The sequence below is a fragment of the Pseudorca crassidens genome, chromosome 3, assembly GCF_039906515.1.
Source record: "Pseudorca crassidens isolate mPseCra1 chromosome 3, mPseCra1.hap1, whole genome shotgun sequence".
Taxonomy (NCBI): domain Eukaryota; kingdom Metazoa; phylum Chordata; class Mammalia; order Artiodactyla; family Delphinidae; genus Pseudorca; species Pseudorca crassidens.
Genome location: NC_090298.1, coordinates 105046151 through 105069054, shown reverse-complemented (window position 1 = coordinate 105069054; position 22904 = coordinate 105046151). Strand labels below are relative to the sequence as shown.

General features: G+C 39.7%; 1 protein-coding gene across 2 annotated transcripts in view; it reads left to right on the top strand.

Moving 5' to 3' along the window:
* The window catches only part of MARCHF3 (membrane associated ring-CH-type finger 3), a 147219-nt gene that overhangs the window by 1820 nt on the left and 122495 nt on the right, over nt 1–22904 (top strand). The window lies entirely within an intron of this gene.

The window sequence follows — 22904 nt, the reverse complement described above, 5'->3', positions numbered from 1 at the left end:
TTATGAAGTAATTAATAGGCATGGTTTGGGAAGGAGGAGTATGTAAGAGAAAAAAAAAAATCCCTCTAGAAAAGAAATGTGGTGCTTGTCACATAACCATGCAACACTGGTTTACTGCTTTGCAGTAGCATTGTATATCAGAAACTGTTTCCTTTTGCTTCTTAAGAGAATGCATTAAAACTGAATTGTTTTGCACCAAAAAAAAAAAAATCTTAACAGTAGTAAATAGAGCTTTATTACGGAGGCTATTTAATCTACTAGCTCTAGACTGCCTTGGTAATTCTAATGAAATGTATTTTTAGGAATTTATAACTTGAATATAAATTCATATTCAGCCTAATCACTAGTTGCAATGGTTCACAATTTATAGTTTAAAAAATAATAAGAATAAAAACCTTTATCACAAAACTTCTGATGACTAAAAGGGTATGGGAGGAGTATAACAGCTTATTAATTTCCTGCAGCAAACTGACTGATACTTAAAAAACTATAAATTCCTTTAACAGCATAATTACTTTTGGTGACAAAATAAAGGCAATATTTTTGAGAAGCACAGTTGATATTTTACCCAAGAATTTTATGCTCATAATTATATTTTAATAACTGTGTTTATTATATGTGGGTAGAAAATACTGGAATGGTTCTTAAGAGCTCATCACAAGTGTTGTTTTCATTTTTATGGTACTTAAACATTGGGGGAAAATATTCTAATCCCTAATCTGTGTCTTTGCATTTCTGATGGACTATGTAGACACAATAATTCTCCTACCTTGATATGGATCACCTGAGTCAACTGGGTTGCTCCTTAAAAATTCAGTTCATGGGCTGGACTCTGGTCTCCAAGATGAGATTCAGAAATCTGGGGTGGAACTTAGGAATCTGCATCTTTAACATGCACCCACAAGTGATTCTGATGTCAGGGATCCTCTCACCATATTTTGAGAAACACTGGAATGGCATTTATGATATAAAAGAACAATTACAGTCTGTGAGTTGATTCAACAAAGAATTGTTCCAGAATTTCCAGGTGGCATTTACCAGCCATATGAAATTTATAGCTAATGTTTTAACTCTCTGTCCTCAACAATGGTACCTTTTGTTCTGTGTTCTGAAGTGTTTTTGGACTCCTTAGCAATCCCCTAACCAGGTTAGCCCCAATTCTAAGGAGGTCTGTCTCGGGAAGCAAGGTAGTTTGAGACCTCACCCCAGCCTGTTCCATTCCCTACTCCAGGTCCAGTGAGTTCCTGGGGTGCTCTGGGGTAACTTTGTCAGTCCTAACTCACATTGTTGGGCATTTCTCCCTGAAAGGTAGAAGAATCCCAGTCCTTGAGAGCCACCTTTTACTCACTAATACTCTTTCGAGCTTGGGGACTAGGACCTCAGCAGGGCTAGTACAGACTTATCTGAGGTCAAGGAGCTCCTTGGGAAGCTGCAGCTGATCTGCCTGTTGGTCGCGAGAGTGTCTCAGGCCACCTACGCAGAGGCCCAGGGAGTCTCATTTTCAGAAAGTCATCTTAGAAGTATTTTGAGGTGTCCAATTAATCGGATACATAGATTTTCTTAGCATCACAGGGAGAGGGGTTGAGAATTGATTGCCGCCTCTCCTTTCAAATCAGTGTGATTCTGGTGTATTAATTATTGCCAATTAGCTTTTTTATATGTAGTTTGATACTGACCTTCGGATTCTGTTCTCCCATCTCAGACTGGCATAGTTCTCAGTGTAAGACCCCTAGATAAAGTTTAAAAAAGAAAGGATCTGTCAGAAGTTGTTGCCCTTCCCTCTTTCTACCCTCCAGTTACCTAAAAAACAAATAACTTCTCTGAGGTCAGAAGTGCCCAGAATATTTACTTCCCTGATGACAAAAGGACCTGTATAGACTGGGACACTGAACTTAGATTCTTCCAGGCCACTGGATCATTAGTGGGGCTTTTATGGAGCAATTTATGTTCTGAGGAACACTTGGCAAGCATATTTATAGCAACCTACGTTGCTTATCTTAACAATCCTTCGAGTGCAAGGATTTTTTCCCACTTTGTTACAGATGAGCAAACAGCAGCCACAAAAGGATCATAATACAGTCATACCTCAGTATCCTTGGGGGATCGGTTCCAGGACCCCCACCCCTGCAGGTACTAAAATCCGGGGATACTCAAGCCCCTTATATAAAATTGCGGAGTGCAGTCAGCATTCCATATCTGCAGGTTCCTCATCCGTGGATACCGAGAGCCAACCCTATTTAGATTCTGTCTTTCACATTCAAAGATGACACCACTAACTGAGACGTTGCTCATGTGTTTTGAATTGTTTTTATTTAGCTTCGTGATGAGATGATAGGCACGTGCTTAGTCATTCATATCATCTACAGGTCTTTTTTCACCTCTTAGAATTTTTTTATATTGACTGTGACCTTGGAACAGTTTTCTTTCTAAAGCTAACCACCATATATAATAATTGGTTCAATGATCCTGACCTTAACCATCCAGGCTTGACTTGGAATGGCAAGTAATTTGCAAAAGGTCAAAGAACCCAAAGGGAGCAAAGCCTATATGTAGAATTTGGGGGACTAATATTTTAGACCTGTACTCTTTGCCTATTGAGTCATGTTATGCTGCTAATAATGTCTTTACACTGACAAAAGGAACTTGCTTATATTTTATTTGCCCAGCTTCTGCATGATTGGATGGACCTAGAAAATTTCCAAAGCCTAAGGTATAATCACAGCACCTGATTATACAATGGTACTGATTTGTGCCCAGTTAAAAAACTACAGTAGAATGCTACTTTTCTGGAAAGTGGGCCACAGGTCATTACAAGCTTCTAAGCAACAATTCTCACTCTTTTTTTTTTTTTTTCCTTTTTTTGGCCATGGCATACTTTTGGCAAAATTCTTTGGCAAAAAGAATTTGACAAATTATTTTCAAGTTTTTGGCCCTTCTTTTCATACCCTTATTCCCATTGTGAAATCTACTTATAAAAAATTTATTTTTCAAATCAATCTGCCCTTTTAACAGCTCCTAATACTTAAATTTTAGCCATTTTGACTCTTTCTCCTCTATAATGCCCCCTTAAGCTCCTACATTCACTTTGGTTTTTTGGATCCAATAATACCTTCTACTCATAGAACACTCATTGAGCTATAGAAGTTCTACTCTAGCTTTAACTTTGTGGATTTAACTATAACAATATTAAGAAAAAAGAAGAAGAAGAAAGATAATATTAAAGTCATGTTGTTACATGTATCTTATTAGATATTCCCAACACAGTTTCTATGGGAAATTTAAGATCCAGATGAATGAAGTGACAGATTCACTCATCTGTGTCCTTACAGACACTCTTCTGATACAAGCTGAGAAATATAACTGAAGACAGCATCCTGGGTTACAGAAGAAAGACAAATATTAAGCTCTGAGAAAAGAACCGGCAAAAAGTGAAGGGTCACGGCTGGGATGGGATGGAGAGAGTGGTGGGAAAGAAATACCTCCAGTAAAATGCCAGATAGGGTGGTAAGAAATTTATAGAGGTGCTGATGGTTTGGGGATTCTTGGAGGCATTGATTCTGTTTTATATTGTCTTCACAACCTACTAGCCCTGCTTGCTTTAAATAATTTATTATAGCAGCAGGCCTTCCCCTGGTTAGTTTCTTTCTTTCTTTCTTTCTTTTTTTTAATAACTTTTTCCTTCTCATCTCTGAGTCTAATCAGAGGCATACATAATTGTGTGGCTGCTGTACACTATTTGGAAAATCCATGATCAATATCGCTACATTATAAACCCATGGCTGCTCTGTTGTATTTTGCAGTGTTTTCTTCCCTGCTATATTAACTCAGTATCTATGTTTTAAACAATATTTTATTAATCTTCGCACACTGAGACTTCTGGGCTTATTCTTCTTGGCTGGAACTATCTTTTGAGTAATCCATCATCAGACCACCATTGATCTAATGATGTATTTATTGCTCACTATTGCAGCACTGGCAAGAAACCCAGTATGATTCTGAAAATTTGATTAAAAAGAAATCAAGTTTTTGCAAGACGTAGCCACCCGATTATGTTAGCAGCTGCCAAGTATATTTTATGCTAAAATATACACACACATTTCAAGTGAACAAAATGGGATCTTTTCAAAAGCTTTTACAACTTTTTGCTATGAAATAAGTATAACGAGAAGATGTCTTATAATTAGAAAAATTACAAGTGCACTCCTCACCTCAGCCAAAGGTAGGGTATAGTATTTTTCAGATTATACCCCTAGACGCTAAAATGGATAGGTTTATCTTTTTGATTGACAATAATAAAAACAGTGGTGATAAGAACTATCTCCTAGTCCTTGAACAATCTTCCAGGTAATCATTACAAATCAAAATGAATGGAAATGAATTATCAAGTAGTAATTGAATACCTATCATAGGTAGCACCTCTTCTCAGCTTAGCTAACTCAAAATGCAGTTCAAGTATTAGCACCTTTGGAAACCTTTTCCATGCCCTTCTTTGGCCTAGTTGTATACAGCCAGCAGAGTCCTTACGTCCTGTAATCCCCCCCTCCAGACTGGGAGCTCCTTGAGGGCAGGGACCACACCTGTCATCTTGTAGCTTCTCAAGAGACAGTATTCAAGAAATAGTTGTTAGGTGCACTAGGGGCCGCAAAGAATTACAGGTGAACACCTGCAAGGCCTTAAAAGGACATGCACAGGACATTCACCAAAAGTCTGCATGGTAGTAATAACTGAATCATAGTCCTAGACTTTCTGCTTTAGCCCTAGTCTTAACACTTCATAAAACTATCATCCATGCCTGCCCCTTCCATGTTCAGAGTCTCTGCTCCATTCCTAACTTGCCTTCTTCTCTCACCGCCTCCCTGTTGTGTCTTCAAGAATGTCTCCAACTCCCCCCCACACCCAGTCTAGGCCATCTCCCCTGGTTCCTTTGATGTTCCCATACCTGTTGTCATATCTTGACAAAGCAGCTGATTCATGGACCCCACTTTGAGACTTGGGACAGCTTTACTCTCACATCTTTTGAAGTCTCAGATGGCTTGGTCCCTTTTGCCATCCAGTGTAGGTGATGACCTAGCTTTGGCCATGGGAGATTTGGGGGCCTTGGAGGAACTAGATGGTGCTGGGCCTAGAGGCTACTGAATGGGGAAACTTGGTATTTGTTTAAGTAAACCTTTTTTTAAAAAAATAAATAATTCCAGCAGATTTTTATTTCAGAGACTAACTTGTATAATATTTTTCATTGATAGACCACCTTTTGTTCAGGAAGTCTCCCTACATAGTCAGGTTTACGATGTAGTCTGAGGGCTTCGATAAGTACCAGCTCTCACCTCAGAGCTGGGTTACTGAGGTGTTGTACAACCTATGTGTCCAGGTAGAGTTTATGGATCAGCTGAGTTAAGCGTAACTGCCTGAGGTCAGGGCCATTAGTATAGCCCTTTTATGTTAGATCCTAACGAGCTTTAAATGACTGCAAGAGATCAAGGACCCCTATCTTCTGTCTCATCTGGGAGATTAAGCCTCACTTAACATTGGTGCTTTCTTCTCATACCTGCCAAGAAAATATCACTAGAAAATTGACTGATTACATCTAAAAGTTATTTCAATGTTCAAGGCAGCAGAGAAGATGAGCCACCCTAGATTAGGTCATAGACTCAAATACTGGTTTCTTTTGGATCTTGTAAGTCAGGAGCACATGCCCCTGCATATCCTGGGGCTCTGCTTTCCCCTAGGAGCTGGGGCCTGGGAGGACTTGAGGGAGGCTTGGGTGAGGGGTGGAGGCAAACATCTGTGCAACACACAGGTCACCCTTCCCTGCAGTCAGTGGAGGTTCTCCCTGTGGTGCCTGACTCTGGCATTTTCTCAGATCTGCTTTTCAGCATCCCTAATAGCAAATCTTCTTCCTCTTACCCTTTGTGAACATGTTACCCGAACAGAGGTTCTCATAGTCGGAAAGTTCTCATCCTTAACCTTCTAAGTTTCCCTAATTTCAACTTCTCTCCTTCATTTAGCCCACCCTCCAATAATGTTTTCCTTTCTTTGACATTATCTTTCCCTTCTGTTCAGGTAAGAACTCTACGTTATAAAAGCTCTTATAATCAGTGTTACCATTAATCTTTTTCCTGCAGGAGTAACTGCATTTTTGACCATTTTCAAAAAACTTTCCTAGAGCATTCCAGTGTGTCTTTCTGGTGCTAAGAAAAAGATCACAATAAGGCAGCTCCTGCTTGCTGGGATATTACATGCTCTGACAGCCTTACACAGTGCAAAAGTGATTAGCCTCACAAAACCTCAGTTTTCACCAACTTTACCCATGCTTGTCAATGACCGCCCCCCACCTGCCTAATCACTCTTACCACCTCCTGCTCACTTTTATATCATTAAGGAACAAGATTGGGACTTCCCTGGTGGCGCAGTGGTTAAGAATCCGCCTGCCAATGCAGGGGACACAGGTTCGAGCCCTGGTCCAGGAAGATCCCACATGCCGCGAAGCACCTAACCCGTGCGCCACAACTATTGAGCCTCTGCTCTAGAACCCTCGAGCTACAACTACTGAGCCTGCGTGCGACAACTACTGAAGCCTGCGTGCCTAGAGACTGTGCTCCGCAACAAGAGAAGCCACCGCAATGAGAAGCCCGCGCACCTCAGTGAAGAGTAGCCCCTGCTCGCCGCAACTAGAGAAAGCCCATGCACAGCAACGAAGACCCAACACAGCCAAAAATAAATAAATTAAATAAGTAAATTAAAAAAACAAAAACAACAAGAAATAAGATCACACATCTCTGCTAGCAATAGACATATTCATTACAACCAAGGAGATGAAGCTTTCTACAAAAGCCAAACCAGGCATACACAGAATAGGGAAAAGAGGGGTAGGGCTACCCTGATTTCTTTAAAAGCAGGACACATGAATTGATGCATCTTTTGTTGATAAGTTCTTAATTTGCTGTTTTAACAAACCCTGGCCTGTTTCTCTTTTGAGGCTGGGTGATTGTCTTATAGCTAATGTCAACAGTTGTCACTTTTTGTTTCCCTTCAGAATTATTGCCAGTGAGTTTCAGTTTCCTCTCCTTCATTTATTTAATTTTTATTTTTGGTGTTTCGGGTTGTTTTTCCTGATATACTTAAAGTGTATTGTTTCTAACTCCTCCAGATATCTTTCTCCCACTTTCCTGCCCCTGACAGCCTCTCACAGCTAGACACCATCCTCACATTGAACGAATTTCCATTTTCACTGCAGATTAGTAGTGAAGACATTAAGTGGAATCCTGATAGTGACCCTTTCAAGAGCTAAGGCACCATTTACTATTCTGTTTTAATTATGATCTCTTAGCAAATTTTCACCAGTTATAATGTTCATCCTATTTTCTAAGTCATGTTTCTCAAATATTATACAAAACTATTAAATCTGTGTGCATTACAGTTTCTGCTCTCCATTATGGACTAAATTTATAATTCTATAATTTTCTTGTGGGAAAAATGCTTATTAGACTGGAATGGTAACTTTGGTTTCAAGCCATACTGCTTTTTTGCTTATTGTGAATCATTAGGCGCTTATATAATCTTTCATTTTACTTCATTTGCATCCTCCACCAGCAGCTCCCCAAGCAGTAAGCCCACTGCATCCCTTCCCTACACAGTCAGTTATCATCTATTCTTTTTTCTAAGATGTATTTTTTATTTTACTGGTTCCTAATATTTTCCTAATTTTAAAATAACTCTACATAACTAAAACGAAAACAGGCAGTGTCCTATTATGATCATGGTAGTTCCTCCTTCCTGAAAAGGAATACCTCCTGCCTACAAATCACAATACTGCACCTCCTCTCTGGAGTGCTTCTGCCTGTGCCTGGGATCTGTGCTAGTCCCACGTGTTCTCTGTTGATATTCTTGTAATTAGATAAGGGTTCACAATTGGCAGCCTTATGGGAAAAAAAGACCAATAAGAGCTGTGCTTTATTTGGGTCTTGGGGGAAAAACAGATGTCCTAGGCAAGTGGGAGATGAAAGTCAAAGTTTTTGAAAGATTAGGAAAGCCCGAGACAGGCCATTTGGTACCAGCTTCACATGCCAAAGGACCATCTTCCTGTTGTGATTTCTAGGGTGTTTTCCCCTTGGGCTTTTCTGGGTGACTATCCCAAATTGACCTACACGGTAAGGAAGTATATTATCTCATGAGAGAAGCAGGGCAGGCAGCAGGATTGGTTGATTCAGTGGCACAATGACAATGATACAGGTTCCTTTCATCTCTGCCACTGTTGTCCTCAGGGACCATTTCACTTAAGACTGGCTCTTCTTTTATGCAAGACGGCTGCAGTAGTGCAGATGTTCATTGCAAGCGTGACAATATCTACAGCACAGAAAATGGATCCCCCTTCCAGAGGTTCTCCTTTTGAGAGTATGAAAACATTACCCAGAAGAATCTAAGAAGACCTGCCTTTTCTTCTGTTGATTAGAACAGGATCACATGCCCCATCTCTAAATCAGTCACTAGCAAGAGGATCTCCATCATTGCCTGAGGGAGGAAAGAGAAGAATTTGAACAAAATCAGGATTCTGTTAGTAAGGAAGAAATACATGTGTGGAAGTGAGGGGGGCAATAGATGCTGTCAGGCAATTATAATTGTCTACTACACATTGTGATTTGAAAAATAACTGTGAAATTCGCCCTTATGACTGCTTTGTAGTTGGTAGGTGCCACTGAACTGCAACACATTTCTGGATACAAAATGACAAGGCTAGGTTGACAAGGAGAGAAAATGCAGGCTAATTAAGGACAGAACTGAGCCAAGATCAATAATTATTCTGATTAGAACCACAATAAGCCCTAATGAATTTGAATGTACTAATTTATGTCTATTTGTCCTCAATAAGAATATGCTCTTTACTGAATAAAAAAGATTCATTTGCTTATTTCTCAATAATTCTATATTTCTGATATATTATTTTACAGTGTAGGCCTATTTGAATGTAAAAATTTTTTATTAACTTTATTTACATATCAGAGCATTAACAATAATGGTTATTACTGATGATTGCAACTGGTCATTATTTACTGAGTGCCCTTTTATAAATGAGGAATTTAGCATCTAAGAGATGCTAGCGATTCGCTTAGGCCACATAGTGGGCAAGCTCAGATTGAGACTCAACTTCATCTGCTCATGTGCCTTCCGTTCCTTGCCTTTCCTTTGCCTTGGAAGACAGTCTCAAGACTCTGTGGCCCGTAGGGCCTTAAGTGATCAGGCCCTGCCCATCTCTGTGACCTCGCCACTTATCTTCTTGCCCTCACTCAGTTTTCCAAGCACACTAGCTTCCTTGCTGTTTGTCTAATAAGCCAGTCTCACTCCCACCTCTGACCCTTTGCATTTGCTGTTCCCTCTGCTTGGATCACACATCCTCGGTTTGAACAACTACCTCTTTTCCATTCTGGGTTCCTCATCACAGGCACCTCCCAGGACTCTTCCATCTAATCTGTTTAGGGCGCCCGCCCAATTACCTGTTTCTGTCCCATTTTTGTTTCCAGTATGGTACTTGAACAATCTTATGTAATTTACCAACTTGTATACTTGTTTCTTTCTATTTCGCCCACTAGAATGTAAGTTCCATGAGGGCAGAGACCCTGACTGTATATGTAAAATGAATGAACAATCAAATGAATAAGTTAATGGAGTTAATATTTAGAAGTATTAATCTCTAAGAATCCTTTGTCAGTCTTTTATCTCCTACACTAGGAATAAGGTAAGGTAATAATTGTCAATGAGCTGAGTATGCACGCTGTAGATTTTTTTTCCTGTAAAATTTGAGAACTAAAAAAGCCTGCTTGCTTGCTTTCTCTCTTTGAGGGAAAATAAAATACAGATATCAAAGTTTTTTGGAAAACAAGATAGACTTACTACAATTATTATATAAGAATTCAAGAGCTTAATCCAAGAGGGAAATTTGAGTAATACTCTTAACTCTAGTTTTTAATATTGATTATAGTTTTAAGGACGCCAACTCCTTTAATTTCAGGGCATAAACGCTTAAAATAATGAAGGTATACATATAAAGCTAAATTGTAAATTGGGAGAATAATAATTGCATGATAATTTGGAGTGGCAAATTCACTTAAAATTGTTTTCTCTTACACACAATTTTTCATTTGCACTCAGGTATCTACTAAAATGATTTATTCTTAGAACTGTGTTGTTAATTATTCTGAAGTAATTATGAAGGTGCAAATTGAAAAATAGCTTTACCTCACATATTAATTTGGACGGGATTGACAGAAATAAAACAGAGAGCCTTCTTCCGAAGTCCCTTTTCTTTGGCTTTCAGCTCAGGACCGTCTCGATTAAAGTACGTGCGTTTGTGTTTTTTTCCTTTCCCTGTAGTTGTGTGGGTTGCCGTGTCATTTGCTAAATATGTTGTGAGCCATTATTTTCTGGGGCTTGCAGTGTGACTTTACCACTCAACTAAATAAATCATCATTTCAACTTTGACAAGAACTTCACATTTCCCTCCTACCTGCTCATCTTCCCCAGATCTTTCCCCAGGTGACCTCGCAAACTACAGCGTCTGTGCCCAGGATCAGTCTAAACCCACTTGATGCTGTTTTCTGCCTTCTGGTGTCCCACTACCACACAAACCTGTTAGAGTCGCTTACTATGAAGTACACTTCTCAGCTACACTCCCCATATCAGATTTCCAAAAGCAGATCTAAATTTTATGGTGAGTAGAATACATCTGCATTTGAGAGTAAGTTTTAATCTAGTTCTTTACATTTGTTTTTGTTTTGTATCAGAGACAAGTCAGAAAAAAAAAAGGGAAGAGGATGTTTTGATGCTGTTCCTTCATGTGTATCCTGGCAGGGACCCCTTTCTTCCTCACTTTATAACCTGGGTAGATTTGGGTGTGTGATTGGGTAAGAGGCCATCAGGATCCAGGTGACAATGAGATCAGTAATTAAAGGGCTGGGTCAGCGTATCATTACTACTAAAGTTAGACAGGTGCATGGTCTATGTAAGCTCTTGAGAGCCTGCCTTTGATAGGGTAGTTTCCATATACAGTAGATTGGCCTTTTTGTGGCTCAAGAAAGCCTTCTTTCTTTCTTTCTAAGCTGTGTGGGTGGGAAACAGCATGAGGTTATAGAAAATGTATAGCAAAAGCAGTAGCAATGAGAAAGAATCCATAATGGGCGCACACACATTGCTGGAATATTTCCCAAGGATTTGGGGGGTGGCAGTGAGGCTTCTTTGGCAGAGGCAAAGTAGAACATGTGCTTTCCCATGTGTGAACACTGTGCTTTGAAAGGCCCTTTATGATTCACAAAAGCAGCTGCTTTTGAGCTGGTATAGCCACAGAGTTGGAAATTCACTTAAATAGGTGTATTGCAGACTCCTGACATCTGTTTTGGAGATTTGGTTAAGTGCTGGGAATTTGCTTACTCACTAGTGACATGGAACAAGTATTCCTCATTAGAGTGTTGGATCCTTTGTTCATTTCTTTAGGGTTTGTGGATCAAAGCTAACAAGAAAAGACTTAAAATTTTAAACAGTCATTTGCTATGTTACATACACACTTACATAAATTTGCAACGATGGCTTTCTTCTTAATTATAAAACTATGGATGACAGTTTTACTTTGCCTAGCAAATCAACTTTCCTGACTTACTTTCAGACATATTTTGTTGTATTATAAGGCCTTCTTGCTCAGTATTTGTAATCTTATTGTGCACTGTTTTTTGGTGAGCTTTAGTTTTACCTAACAAATCCTGTGGCTCTGTCTTTTTGTACACTTCTGTTGCATTTCTGAATGTTAGTTTTTGTCTACTCTTTTATCATCATTAATAAATTATTTTCACTTTTCCAAGAATTTCAAACCTAAATAATACCAGCAGTGTTGTTTCTTGTCACTTTCAACAAGAATCATTTGTGTCCAGTTCTTCAAACCAGATAAGTAACTAGGACATGATTCTTTAACTTTCTGCTCATTAGTTTTCAATTTATTAGATACTGACATAGTGTGGCATTTTCACATTTTTTTTAAAAAAAGGTGAAAGCTTTGTTTTTAATGGGTTATAACTATTATTATGTTTCTAAATGACAAAGCAAAAAAAGATTACCACCAAATAAGATTAGTGTGGATATCTTGAACTAGAAATCATTTGAAATGTTTCACAGCTATACCTTGTGCTAAATATAAAAATAATTGTGTTTCCCATGTGTGAGCATTAAAAGACCCAGTTGGAAAGTCACATAGTATAGCAAGTAGGTCACTATTGATGGTAGGACATGAGACAGGAAATGTCACAGCTAAGATTAGAGGCCCAAGCAATATGTCTCGACATGCGTACTGCATTGTTCATCCTAAGAAGTGGAAGAACTCAACAGGGTATAACTAACTTTAGCCCAATTTGAAAGTATTAACAAGGATAGCCTTTTAATCTGTCATTCCCATTTGTTTCTAGATAACTCACTTTCCAAGTTGGGCAAAATAATTGAACTGCTTGGGTCTGCACATTAGCAGACCTCTGAATACCAATTAAAATGGTACCCTTCACATTCTAGAAGTATAAATGGGAAGCGATAATCAGCTATATACAGTTATAGGTATAGATTTGCCTGGTGGTTGAAATTCCTAACAAGGAGTAAGCAGCCAGTTAAAAGTGAATTCTCTTAAAATCTCATTTATCCTAATATTTGAATGTGAAGTAGTAGTATATATGGATATGGGAGAAAAGTACACTTTTAGGGAATCCAGTTACTTTTTACTTTTATTTTGGGGGTAATATGAGGAAGATTTAATATTTATGTGTGGGAATTTTCACCACAGAAGATACCTAACTTTGCATACATTTGCATATTCTAATTTTAACAAAAGACTAGGAAAAAAAGCAGTGCTTTCCTGCATCTGCCCCATACTTTGTTTGGGGGAGCCAGACCAAGATGGAGCCTTGGATTCTGAGAGAAACCATCCCCTCACGCTAGATTAAGCAATTGAACGCAAGCACAGAGAGCCGGCGGTTATTTGGATGAGCGGATGGAGGCATGCCGAGATGACTGAATTTGAGTCTGTCCTTAGAGCACCGAGGATTCATTCACTTCCAGCACAGAGTCCTTCACAGGAGTACCCCGGCTCGTGGATTCCATGTACCCTGCATAGATAGTTTCACTGCTTGAATCTCAGAGGGCTTCCTAGGCTCACCTTTTCAAAGGTCATTAATGCAGATTAAAACACTCCACTTTGAACTAGGATTATTTCATGCAGGTTATAACTTTCAAGAGGTGAGCTGAGTGGTTTGGAGCCTCAATGAAAAGAAAGTATTTTGACAGTGTTTTTTAGTCTTTATTCCTTCTCCAGCTTAAACACAGAGCCTACATTTTTATTCCTGATCCAGGTATGGTATATTCGAAAAGGGTCAGAAGCACAGCTCTCACAGACATCCCTCTGGAATGAAAATTCTGGGAGTGGTTTCCATTTGGCAGGAAGAGGTCTGTTGGCTTCTGATTGAAGCAAACACAAGTGATGCGGCAGTGGGGTCTGACTGCACCATTGTGTGTGCCGGGTTCTTGCCCACGATGAAGTAAGCTGGTTGTGAGCTATAAAGTTAGCTCACTTTCTAGGCCTCTGTCAGTTGACAGATGTTGGTGGGAACATCCTAGAAAATATTTAGGAGTGCCTGAAATAGATTTGTGCTTTGAAAATCTTTGAAAAAATCCCTTTCTAATTTCAAAACTGTATGAATAACTAATAAATATTTAAATCTTTATGTGCTGTGTAGAACTCCTTACCACCCTATGAAAATGGTTATCTAATTTTAGTTACTGCTATGAGACTTCTCTTTGATGTCAACGTAAGTGACCAGAAGGCCAGATACCCCATTCTTCTTTGACCCTAGTCAGAACCCTGAGCCTGGGTCTGGCTCTGCCTCTAACAAGAGGTGGATATGCAGTAAGTCCCCAGGCTCCTTTCTGAGCCTGATGTCTCTCTTCTAGAAAAGGAACAAAAAAAAAAAGGACCATTTTTATGGACTTGTTCCAGTGTTAATACTCTATGATTATATTCATCTTTCAAGACCGTTTATTTTTCTTTTCTGTAGGGAGAAAGATGTAAAATTTTCTGGTTGGCAACTTTTAATTGTAAGGGCAATGCTCACCAGTTACTGGTTGGCTGTTTGAGTTCCTATTTTGGCTGTTTCTTTTACCTGTGTTATAAGGAAGAGCTCAAATACCATTTGTCTGATCACAAATTTCAAGCAAGATTAACCAAAGTAGGTTTCATACTTTAACGCAAGAAGGGCATAAATGGGGGGATGGGGGTGGGTATGGAGGGTCTAGGTTCACAGGAAAATAAAGAGAGGGAATCCAGTATGCAAACATGGAACAGGAACCCAGTCAAGATTCACACAGTTAATAACCTCTGTCCCTTCATATAGGAGATACAATACCAGTGCTTATAAACCTGTGTGCAAGGAAGTAACACAAATAAAAGCTTTATTTATAAGAGCCATCTTGTCACTTTCTAAAAAGCCTACTGAAAAGCGTATTACATAATTTTAACTGAGATACATACAACCCTTTATTATCTTAGGCTTTCTGGTGATAGTAGATAATGTTGGTGGAATCTCTAAAATATAGAAAACAACTTAGATAGGATTATTTTTCTTGTTGTCTTTCTTTTTGTTAACAAAACTTTCTTTCTGAAGAAAGAAAGCCTTAATGTTACCTATAGTCTCTACACTCTCCTGTCCTCAAATACAGACATAGCCAATCAAGGTTAATTTCCTAAGAGTGACTTATCCTTAGCTTTCGTGAAAGACTCTGGTTGTGAGAGGAAAGGAATTAGAGGCTTTGTAATCTCCTTCTTGGGAGTTTTCAAAGAACAGAAGAGAAGCTAATTTTCATGGAGGAAATCTGACTGGACAAAATTCCAAAGACTGTCTTTTGGTCCTGTCTTCCTTCCTTTCTTCTGGCCACACCACACAGTATGTGGGATCTTAGTTCCCCGACCAGAGAGCGAACCGTGTTCCCTGCACTGGAAGCGTGGATTCTTAACCACTGGACCACCAGGGAAGTCCCTGTCTTTCTTTATTTTAAAACCTACCTATGTTCTTGTAAGTTAGTCCCTTAAGAGTTAAGGGTAACCAGGTCTTGGCACTGTACAAATAATTTCTCCTAGATGTTTATGTCTGTCCTTTCAGACTCTTGAAATAGGCTTTGGTTGCTGAACTGGGTTGTCTGGCCCACTGCCTGGTAGATGACTGTTACCACTGGCCACAGAGAACACGCTAGACTTCTGGAGCTCCTGCCCCTCAGCATGGCAATGTAGAAAACCACATTCAAAGAAAATAATCCAGGTGCTAACTGATTCTAAAGATAGAAAACTTAGCCCTTCCACATAATAGAATACAATTTGTTTCTTCTTCCCACACAAAATGGAGCTGTCCAGAACAACCATGAGAACACCTGACCCCATCACATACTTCCCACTTGCAGCTGTCAAGGCCTCCAAGTGAAATTTGTGTGTGCTGAATAATTTTGCCTGGAGACACATCACAATCACATGTTTTAATGTTTGTGGAGGCTAAAAACTGCCAGTCCATTTGAGGAGTAGGTGAATGTAGGCTACTGGGGAGACAGACACTGGCTGACCTTACCTGGTTCTTCTGGATGAATTCAACCAGGCTCTCTTCTAGGTGACAGCAGAAGAAGACTCACCCAGGCAACCTGCCTTCATTCCTCACTCAGTAGACTTGTAGATGGAGGGTTTTTCCAGAGCTACCAGGAAACATAAGTTTGGGGATTATCTAAGAGTTGTTTGAGCAGTCAATGAGAGTACCTTTCTAGCAGGACGTCCATTAATTTTTAATTTTTGAGTTGGAAATGGCACTGGAGATTATCTAGATCAGGGTTTAGAAAGTGAAATTTCCAAGATAAACCAATGGGGCATGGGAAAAAAGTACTAGAATGTCTCTTCATTTTTTATACTCCAAAAATAAGAAAAATTAAATTTTACTACTATATATGAATTTGTATTTGTACCCTCCCCTGTTCTTCAAGTCAGGAGGCCCTATATTCTGAGGGAGGAGTAAGTTTCCCTCAATATACAAGCATTGACAATGATCCCCTCACCTGTGTACAGCATGTTGCACTGTATTCGTATGTGTCCAATTAAGTTAATCTGCAGAATATTATTAGTTTCAATTAAACTAGCTTTCAACAATAACAATAACCAAACCCCCACAAAAAAAACACAACAGGGCAAGTAGCTTAAAAAGATTCTGGCAAAAACAAAATATGGATTAAAGATATCACTAATTGTGAAAGCAATCACAAGGGAGCAATATGAGGATGGAAGAGCTGACACTTCATTCTAGGACAGGCTCTTTGTTAGCTGCGTTGTGAGTTAAAAACAACGGTACAATCAGTTCTGATCAGAAATCAGCCCTCAGATCTCAAAATTATCAAGACAAATAACTGAAATACAGACTTACATCTACTATCATTAAGAATAAATACTTTAGAAGGAGGTGTATACTTTGCCTTGAGAAATTTCCTAATGATAATATGAAGGTACCATGATTAGCAAAACATGGAGGATAACCTCTGCAACTTTTTTTTAACCAATGTTTAAATTCACCTCCTAATCTTTATGAAATTTCATCAAACTAAAATGTGGTTTGAACCTCTTTTGACGTTTTTTACTTGTACCCAAAAGTAAAAAAGCTACATATCTTTAGGAAACACTTGTTCTTCCTCCTAATATAAGACCAGATAAGATATGTTAAAAACAATCTATCTAAAATGAGTTTCTTTGTCAAAATGCTGCTGAAAGTATTATTGAAGATACTGCTGAAATCGTGAAGAAGCAAATACCATATTAGAACAAGTTATGGGGAGCAAAAGACTTGTTCTACATTGGTAAGATGTTAGATCTAACCTATTGTATTTATTCATTTCTCTTTTACCGATGAAATATACTAAGTGCTTCTTTTTGGTGAGCCACCACTAGATGAGATTTATTCATAATCTTAATGAAAATGTTTTATGAAAAAACCTAAGTAGCATTTCCTCTTAAAACAGCAGCTGTTCCTTAGAGAAGGATTGTAGGGTAAGGTTACAAGAGAGAAATTCATTCACTGTATCATTCATAAGCAAGCTAGTGCAGCCAAGTTGTTGAAGCCAGAGGAACACAAAATACTGCAGGATGCTACTTTGTAGTTAATTTTATAAAAACAAACCTTTAATACACCATATAGCAGAAGCCATACGATATTTTGTATAAGGTTAAGAAGGGACCATGAAACCTCACAGAGGTTTGCTGGTTATCTTGTTGAAAAATACTTGAGATGTCAAACTTACCGATAAGTTATATTCATTTTTCTTTGTATGAAAAGGAAATGGTTTCATATTTTGTTGACCACTTCTGTGATAATAAGCAGCTTCAGTAGTATGCTACTTAGAGGTCATTTTTTTTAAAAAGCATAATTAGGGCTTACCTGGTGGCACAGTGGTTAAGAATCCACCTGCCAATGCAGGGGACACGGGTTCAATCCCTGGTCTGGGAAGATCCCACATGCCGCGGAACAACTAAGCCCGTGCACCACAACTACCAAAGCCCACATGCCTACAGCCCATGCTCCACAGCAAGAGAAGCCACCACAATGAGAAGCCGGTGCACCGCAACAAACAGTAGCCCCCGCTCGCCACAACTAGAGAAATCCCGTGTGCAGCAACGAAGACCCAACACAGCCATAAATAAATAAATAAATAAATTTTTAAAAAATAAAAATTAAAAACATAATTAATTTGTCCTCTCAAAATAAAGGTATCATTTTAAGACTAAGTAAGAAAAGAACTGAATTTTAAAGAAACTCTTATTATAGAGAGAATATTGTAAAAACAGAGTTTGGAAATGTTTATGTTGTATGTGATTTTATTGCTTAAAATTATGACAGCCATTAAAACCCACCTATGTAAAATAAATTGAACTTAAAATTAGACCTTCAAATTAACACATCACAAATAATTAAATCTAGATTTTCAACACGATGTTCAGTCACATTACTCTCGATAAAATGATAACTGTTCAGTAAGATGAAAAGGGTTTTTTACTCTTAGATGTAGTTAAAGAAAATATTTAAAGTATTGCTTATTTCATATTTACCTTGTACATTTGTCATTTTGATGTTTGTTTTATAATGGACCTAATATAGTACATGGGTACATATCTAGTACATGAGCATGGTGTGCACGTTCAAAAGCTTTTTAGTGTTGGAATTCATGATTCAATAATTTTGGAAACAACTGCTCTAGGCTAAAGATTTTTAAACTTTTGGGGGCAGAGAACAGTCACAGAGTCTTTGAAACAATAAAAGATACATATCCTCTTCTCAGAAAAATTATATACATACTCTGCCAAATAAAATTTTGCCCAGAATTTCAGGGCAATCACATGCCCACTGATGGTTACTGTCATAGACTCCATTCAACCCCCTGGATAAGGACATGAATGACCTAAGGAGTTATGCGACTTATGCATGGTCACACAGTGACATAATCTGACCTTTCAATCAAGACTTCCTGAGCATATGCCATTCTAGGCTTTGGTCTGGTTGCTGAGGATGCAAACATGAGGATGGAACTCTAGTTGGGCTCCCAAGGAATTCACAAGTTCACTGGTGACTCCAATATGCAACAAATAATCCAATTTATGTCTAGGAGAAACTTGTTTGGCATTAAATGACACCAGCTGTGTGAGGGCATTATGCTGAACTCCATAGGAAACGCAGAGATGGGCAAGACAACCGTTGCAGAGAATCAAGTCCCAATTACTTGCTCCAGCTTCCAATCCTTTCTCTAATGCACCTTTTATACTGCTGAACCCGGTGATGCTACTCTGGGGTTTTGCAGCTTCGTGCTCTAAATGATGATGTACAAGTAAAGAGGTGAGGCAGCGGGTCACACGCCTTCCTATTTCTAAGCAACCGAAAGCTCTCTTTTTGGGTTTATGTGCACTAAAATGCACTTCTTTGCCTGTGCAATGGAGAAACGAACTCTTAGATAAATTGGCAAATGGAAGAAAACAGGGAGTAATAAAGGAAGTATGGAATTTTATAAGCTTCACGATCTCCTTCCCCAAAGGCCTGAATCTATGTGATAAGGTGGTAGAACAAATTCCTGCCGAGTCTGAAGTTATTCCTATAAAAAAGGTAATGATAGGAATAAAGTAGGTGTAATTTTTTTTCTGCCTGGGTCATTAGTTAGTAATATTCTTGAAGGTGATATATAGAGTTTTTCCTACAAACATTGTGCTCTGTGTAGGGACTAAAAATAAACAGAGCTGCACAGGGAAGTAGGCAAGCATTATTGATCGCTGTCAGGCCAATTCCACTTTCATGTTTGCAAAAGGCACATCCCAGTGTTGCAAACCTATTTATAGGGAACAGTTCATTCATTGCTGTATATGGATGATAGAAACAAAGTGAATTGTCAGGTAAATTTTGGTTTACATTGTGAAATTGAACTAGAAGGGATCTCCTTTGGAATTAGTGAAGAGGGATCATCCCCTGTGTTCCTGTGGAACAAAGGAAAGAACCGTGGAGTCCAGTGTCTGGAGCTCCCAACCTAAGTGGGGCCTCCGGTTGGAGTTCGTCCCCTGGCTGCACCCAGCCTCCCTCAGCCGCAGCACCCCACCTCCCCATCCTGGGAGCAGGGGCTAAAAGCAAAGAGGGTGCCTCCCAGACCCCTCCTGCCCTTCAGTCCTTCTAGCGAGTTCTGTTCCCCACTGGTATTGACCATGCTTTTGTGCACATGTGTATGCACGTGTGTTTGTGTACACTCATGCATACCTGTGTATGAATGGAATGTTTTGTGGGATCCTCTTTTGACATTTGGTTCTCCATTCATTTTTGGTAAATTTTTGTAATTTTTTTTCTCTCCACTCGTTTCCTACCAGAGTTATTTACTCCTCTAATACCCCCAAACCCTTATTTTTCCAGTTTCCTTCCACCCCGCTCACCAAGCTTCCACCCTTGGGCTTCTTTTTTTCTTTTTTTTACAACTGTCAGTTCAATTCAGCAAGCATTGAGTGAGTGCTGGGCATCTTTGAGGCTGGAGGCTAAAGAGACAAACAAGACAGAATCTTCATCCTCAAGCTGCTCAGTCCAGTAGCACATGTGGTCTATGCTCTGCCCTCTTCCCTCTGCTCTAGTTATTGATCGCACCCTCCAGGCAGAGTTTCCTGCCAGCATACTCCACTGTAGTAAGAGCAAAGCATTGGTTCAGTAAAAATGAATTCCGTCTTAAACCCCCAGTAACCTCTGATTTGTGAAAAGAACTGGGCTTGTAGCAAGGGGCTCAACCGGCTCAAAATGTGATATAAGAAGGGGTTGGATTCTCTGTGTTAAAAATGCCTAAGGGGGCTTCCCTGGTGGCGCAGTGGTTGAGAGTCCGCCTGCTGATGCAGGGGACACGGGTTCGTGCCCTGGTCCGGGAGGATCCCACATGCTGCAGAGCAGCTGGGCCTGTGAGCCATGGCCGCTGAGCCTGCGCGTCCAGAGCCTGTGCTACGTGACGGGAGAGGCCACAACAGTGAGAGGCCTGCGTACCGCAAAAAAAAAAAAAAAAAAAAAAAATGCCTAAGGGACGCTAATGAGCCTGACCACCTTCTAGACCTCTGCAGTGATGTTGTTTCACCTGAAGGCATGGCTGTCCAGGCTCTGGGAAATGGCCTGGTGATAGTTTTCACTCTGATATGGTGGTCTTAGTGCTAATGCAACACTGGACTGCTAAAATAACTAACCATTTTAAAATCAGTACCAAAAACAGACAAGCAAACCGAGCCAGACTAAGCATGGTAACAGTTTACTCCAGTTTGAGGCTGGTAAAATTGCTTTCCATCATCTCTGTGTCCATCTCTTCCCTTTAGATCTTTTATAAGATCCTCTGCCCATCCAAATACAACATCAGTTTATTTTCAATGAAAGAGACACCAAGAATAGTGACAGGCAGTACATCTTTCACAGTCACAAAACTATGCCAGTTGTATATAGGCCAGACTTCAAACCAACGGTAGGGAAGGAACTTGAAAACTAATAAACATTTTAAATATAACCCTCGTCTCTATTCCTCAGTCTTCTGATAATCACCAGACAAATGCTATCAGGGCTCAGATAATGTGAGCTCTTTACCCTTCAAGGCCTTACTGTGTGGCTGGAATTCTTAACTGGTTTCATCACTCATGACAGGGTTAACATCTTTCTGGTGGCTGGGTATTGTTCCCAGCTTCATTCTTGAAATCCTTTTGCGCCCTGTCACTCTTCACTAAGCGTACTCAGTTCTTCCTTGGTCTGCCTCTGTTTCTCATTCCATACCCTCTGGAATATGTCACTATGTGTAGTGTCCATTCTGTAGTGTCTCTGAGTGGCATGCGTCCACATGATAACAGCTGTCTTCCTGGAACCTTATATACAGTAATTCATTCTTGCCTTTTTCAAAGAGGAGTGATGCTTTGAGGTCACTGGCACTGCCAAATCCAAATTATTCCTCATCCTCCTGCATGTTAGATCACTTCCCAGCATTCCAGACTAATAAAAGTTGCTGGGACCAAATTCACCACCATTTCCTTGCATGTTATGGGCACCCTGATCACTGGCTGTTGCGTGGCAAATAGATTGTACATGGACAAAAGGGGAAGCAAGGCAACCAATTAGGAGATTACCGTAGTAATTCAGATGGCTTGAGTAAGGTGACAGCATTGAGGCTGGCGAGAAGTGTCTCATTTCAAGGTGGCAGAATACACAGGACTTGAAAATGAACTGAATATGTGGGAAGAGGAATGAAATGGAAGCATGACGCCTCCTAAGTTTTGGGGAGAAGAAGTTAATGAGGGAGGTGTGCTAAGGGGCTCGGGAATAGAGATAGCCCAAAGCTGGTTAAATGATGTTAAGGATCTCTTTCAATTCACTAGCGAGAATTTGACTTAAGATCATTAATATTGAAATATATGTACTAGCCTCTTGTAATCTATAAAGTTTAGAATGACTCTAAGGCATTGTTATTATTTTGCTTTTGTTCCATAAGATGGCTTCCATGCAGCGGGCTGATTTCTACACAGTGTGGGGCATTAGGAATGGGTAAGTTCTTTGAGGGTGAGAGCAGTGCCTTATTTGTCGTACCTTCTGCACTAACAGTCTTACAATCATATGTTTTTGGTATGTCTGTTGAAACAAATAAATTAGATCGCATATTTGATTTATAGAAAACTTCACTATCTGGAAACAAATAGCATGCCTTAAAAATACATCTCTTTGAGGGGGAGTGCTGCCCCCCGAAGCAGCCAGGTGCCACAGGACCAGGGGCTGAATCAGCTGGGAGGCATTACTGCAAGGGGACTGGCTAGGCAGAAGCTGTAATGGGGTAAATTTATGCCTGGGCATAGAATAGTGAGGGTCAAATCTGCAAGTCAGTGACAGAGTAGCCTTCAAGAACAAGGATTAAAGTTTGGAGCTGGGAGGCCCAGGATGTAGGTCAAGTCATCCAGGACTTTGCCCTGTAAATAGCCTCCCTGTCCCCAGGGTGCAGGCAGTCCAAGAGGTTGTGCTGGGCTGGCTGGTTCTAATGGGCTCACTGAAAGCTGGTCTGGGCATAATTGCCATTAAAATGGGCATTGTATAAGGAAAAAAATTCTGCCATCTGGAAAAAGGAAGAAAATGGACCCATTTTCTGCATCATCCACATTAGATAAAAACTTCATATCCCCATGGGCAATGTTTTACGTGTTTGCCCCAACTGAGGCCTATAGCTCACAGACCTGCCAGTATTATAGGATCAATATAAAAATTCCTATTGTTTTGCTGACGTAGGTATTCACTGAGGGATTATTTGGGAAACAGACCTGAAAAGCAATTATGTGGCGAGTTCAATATGCT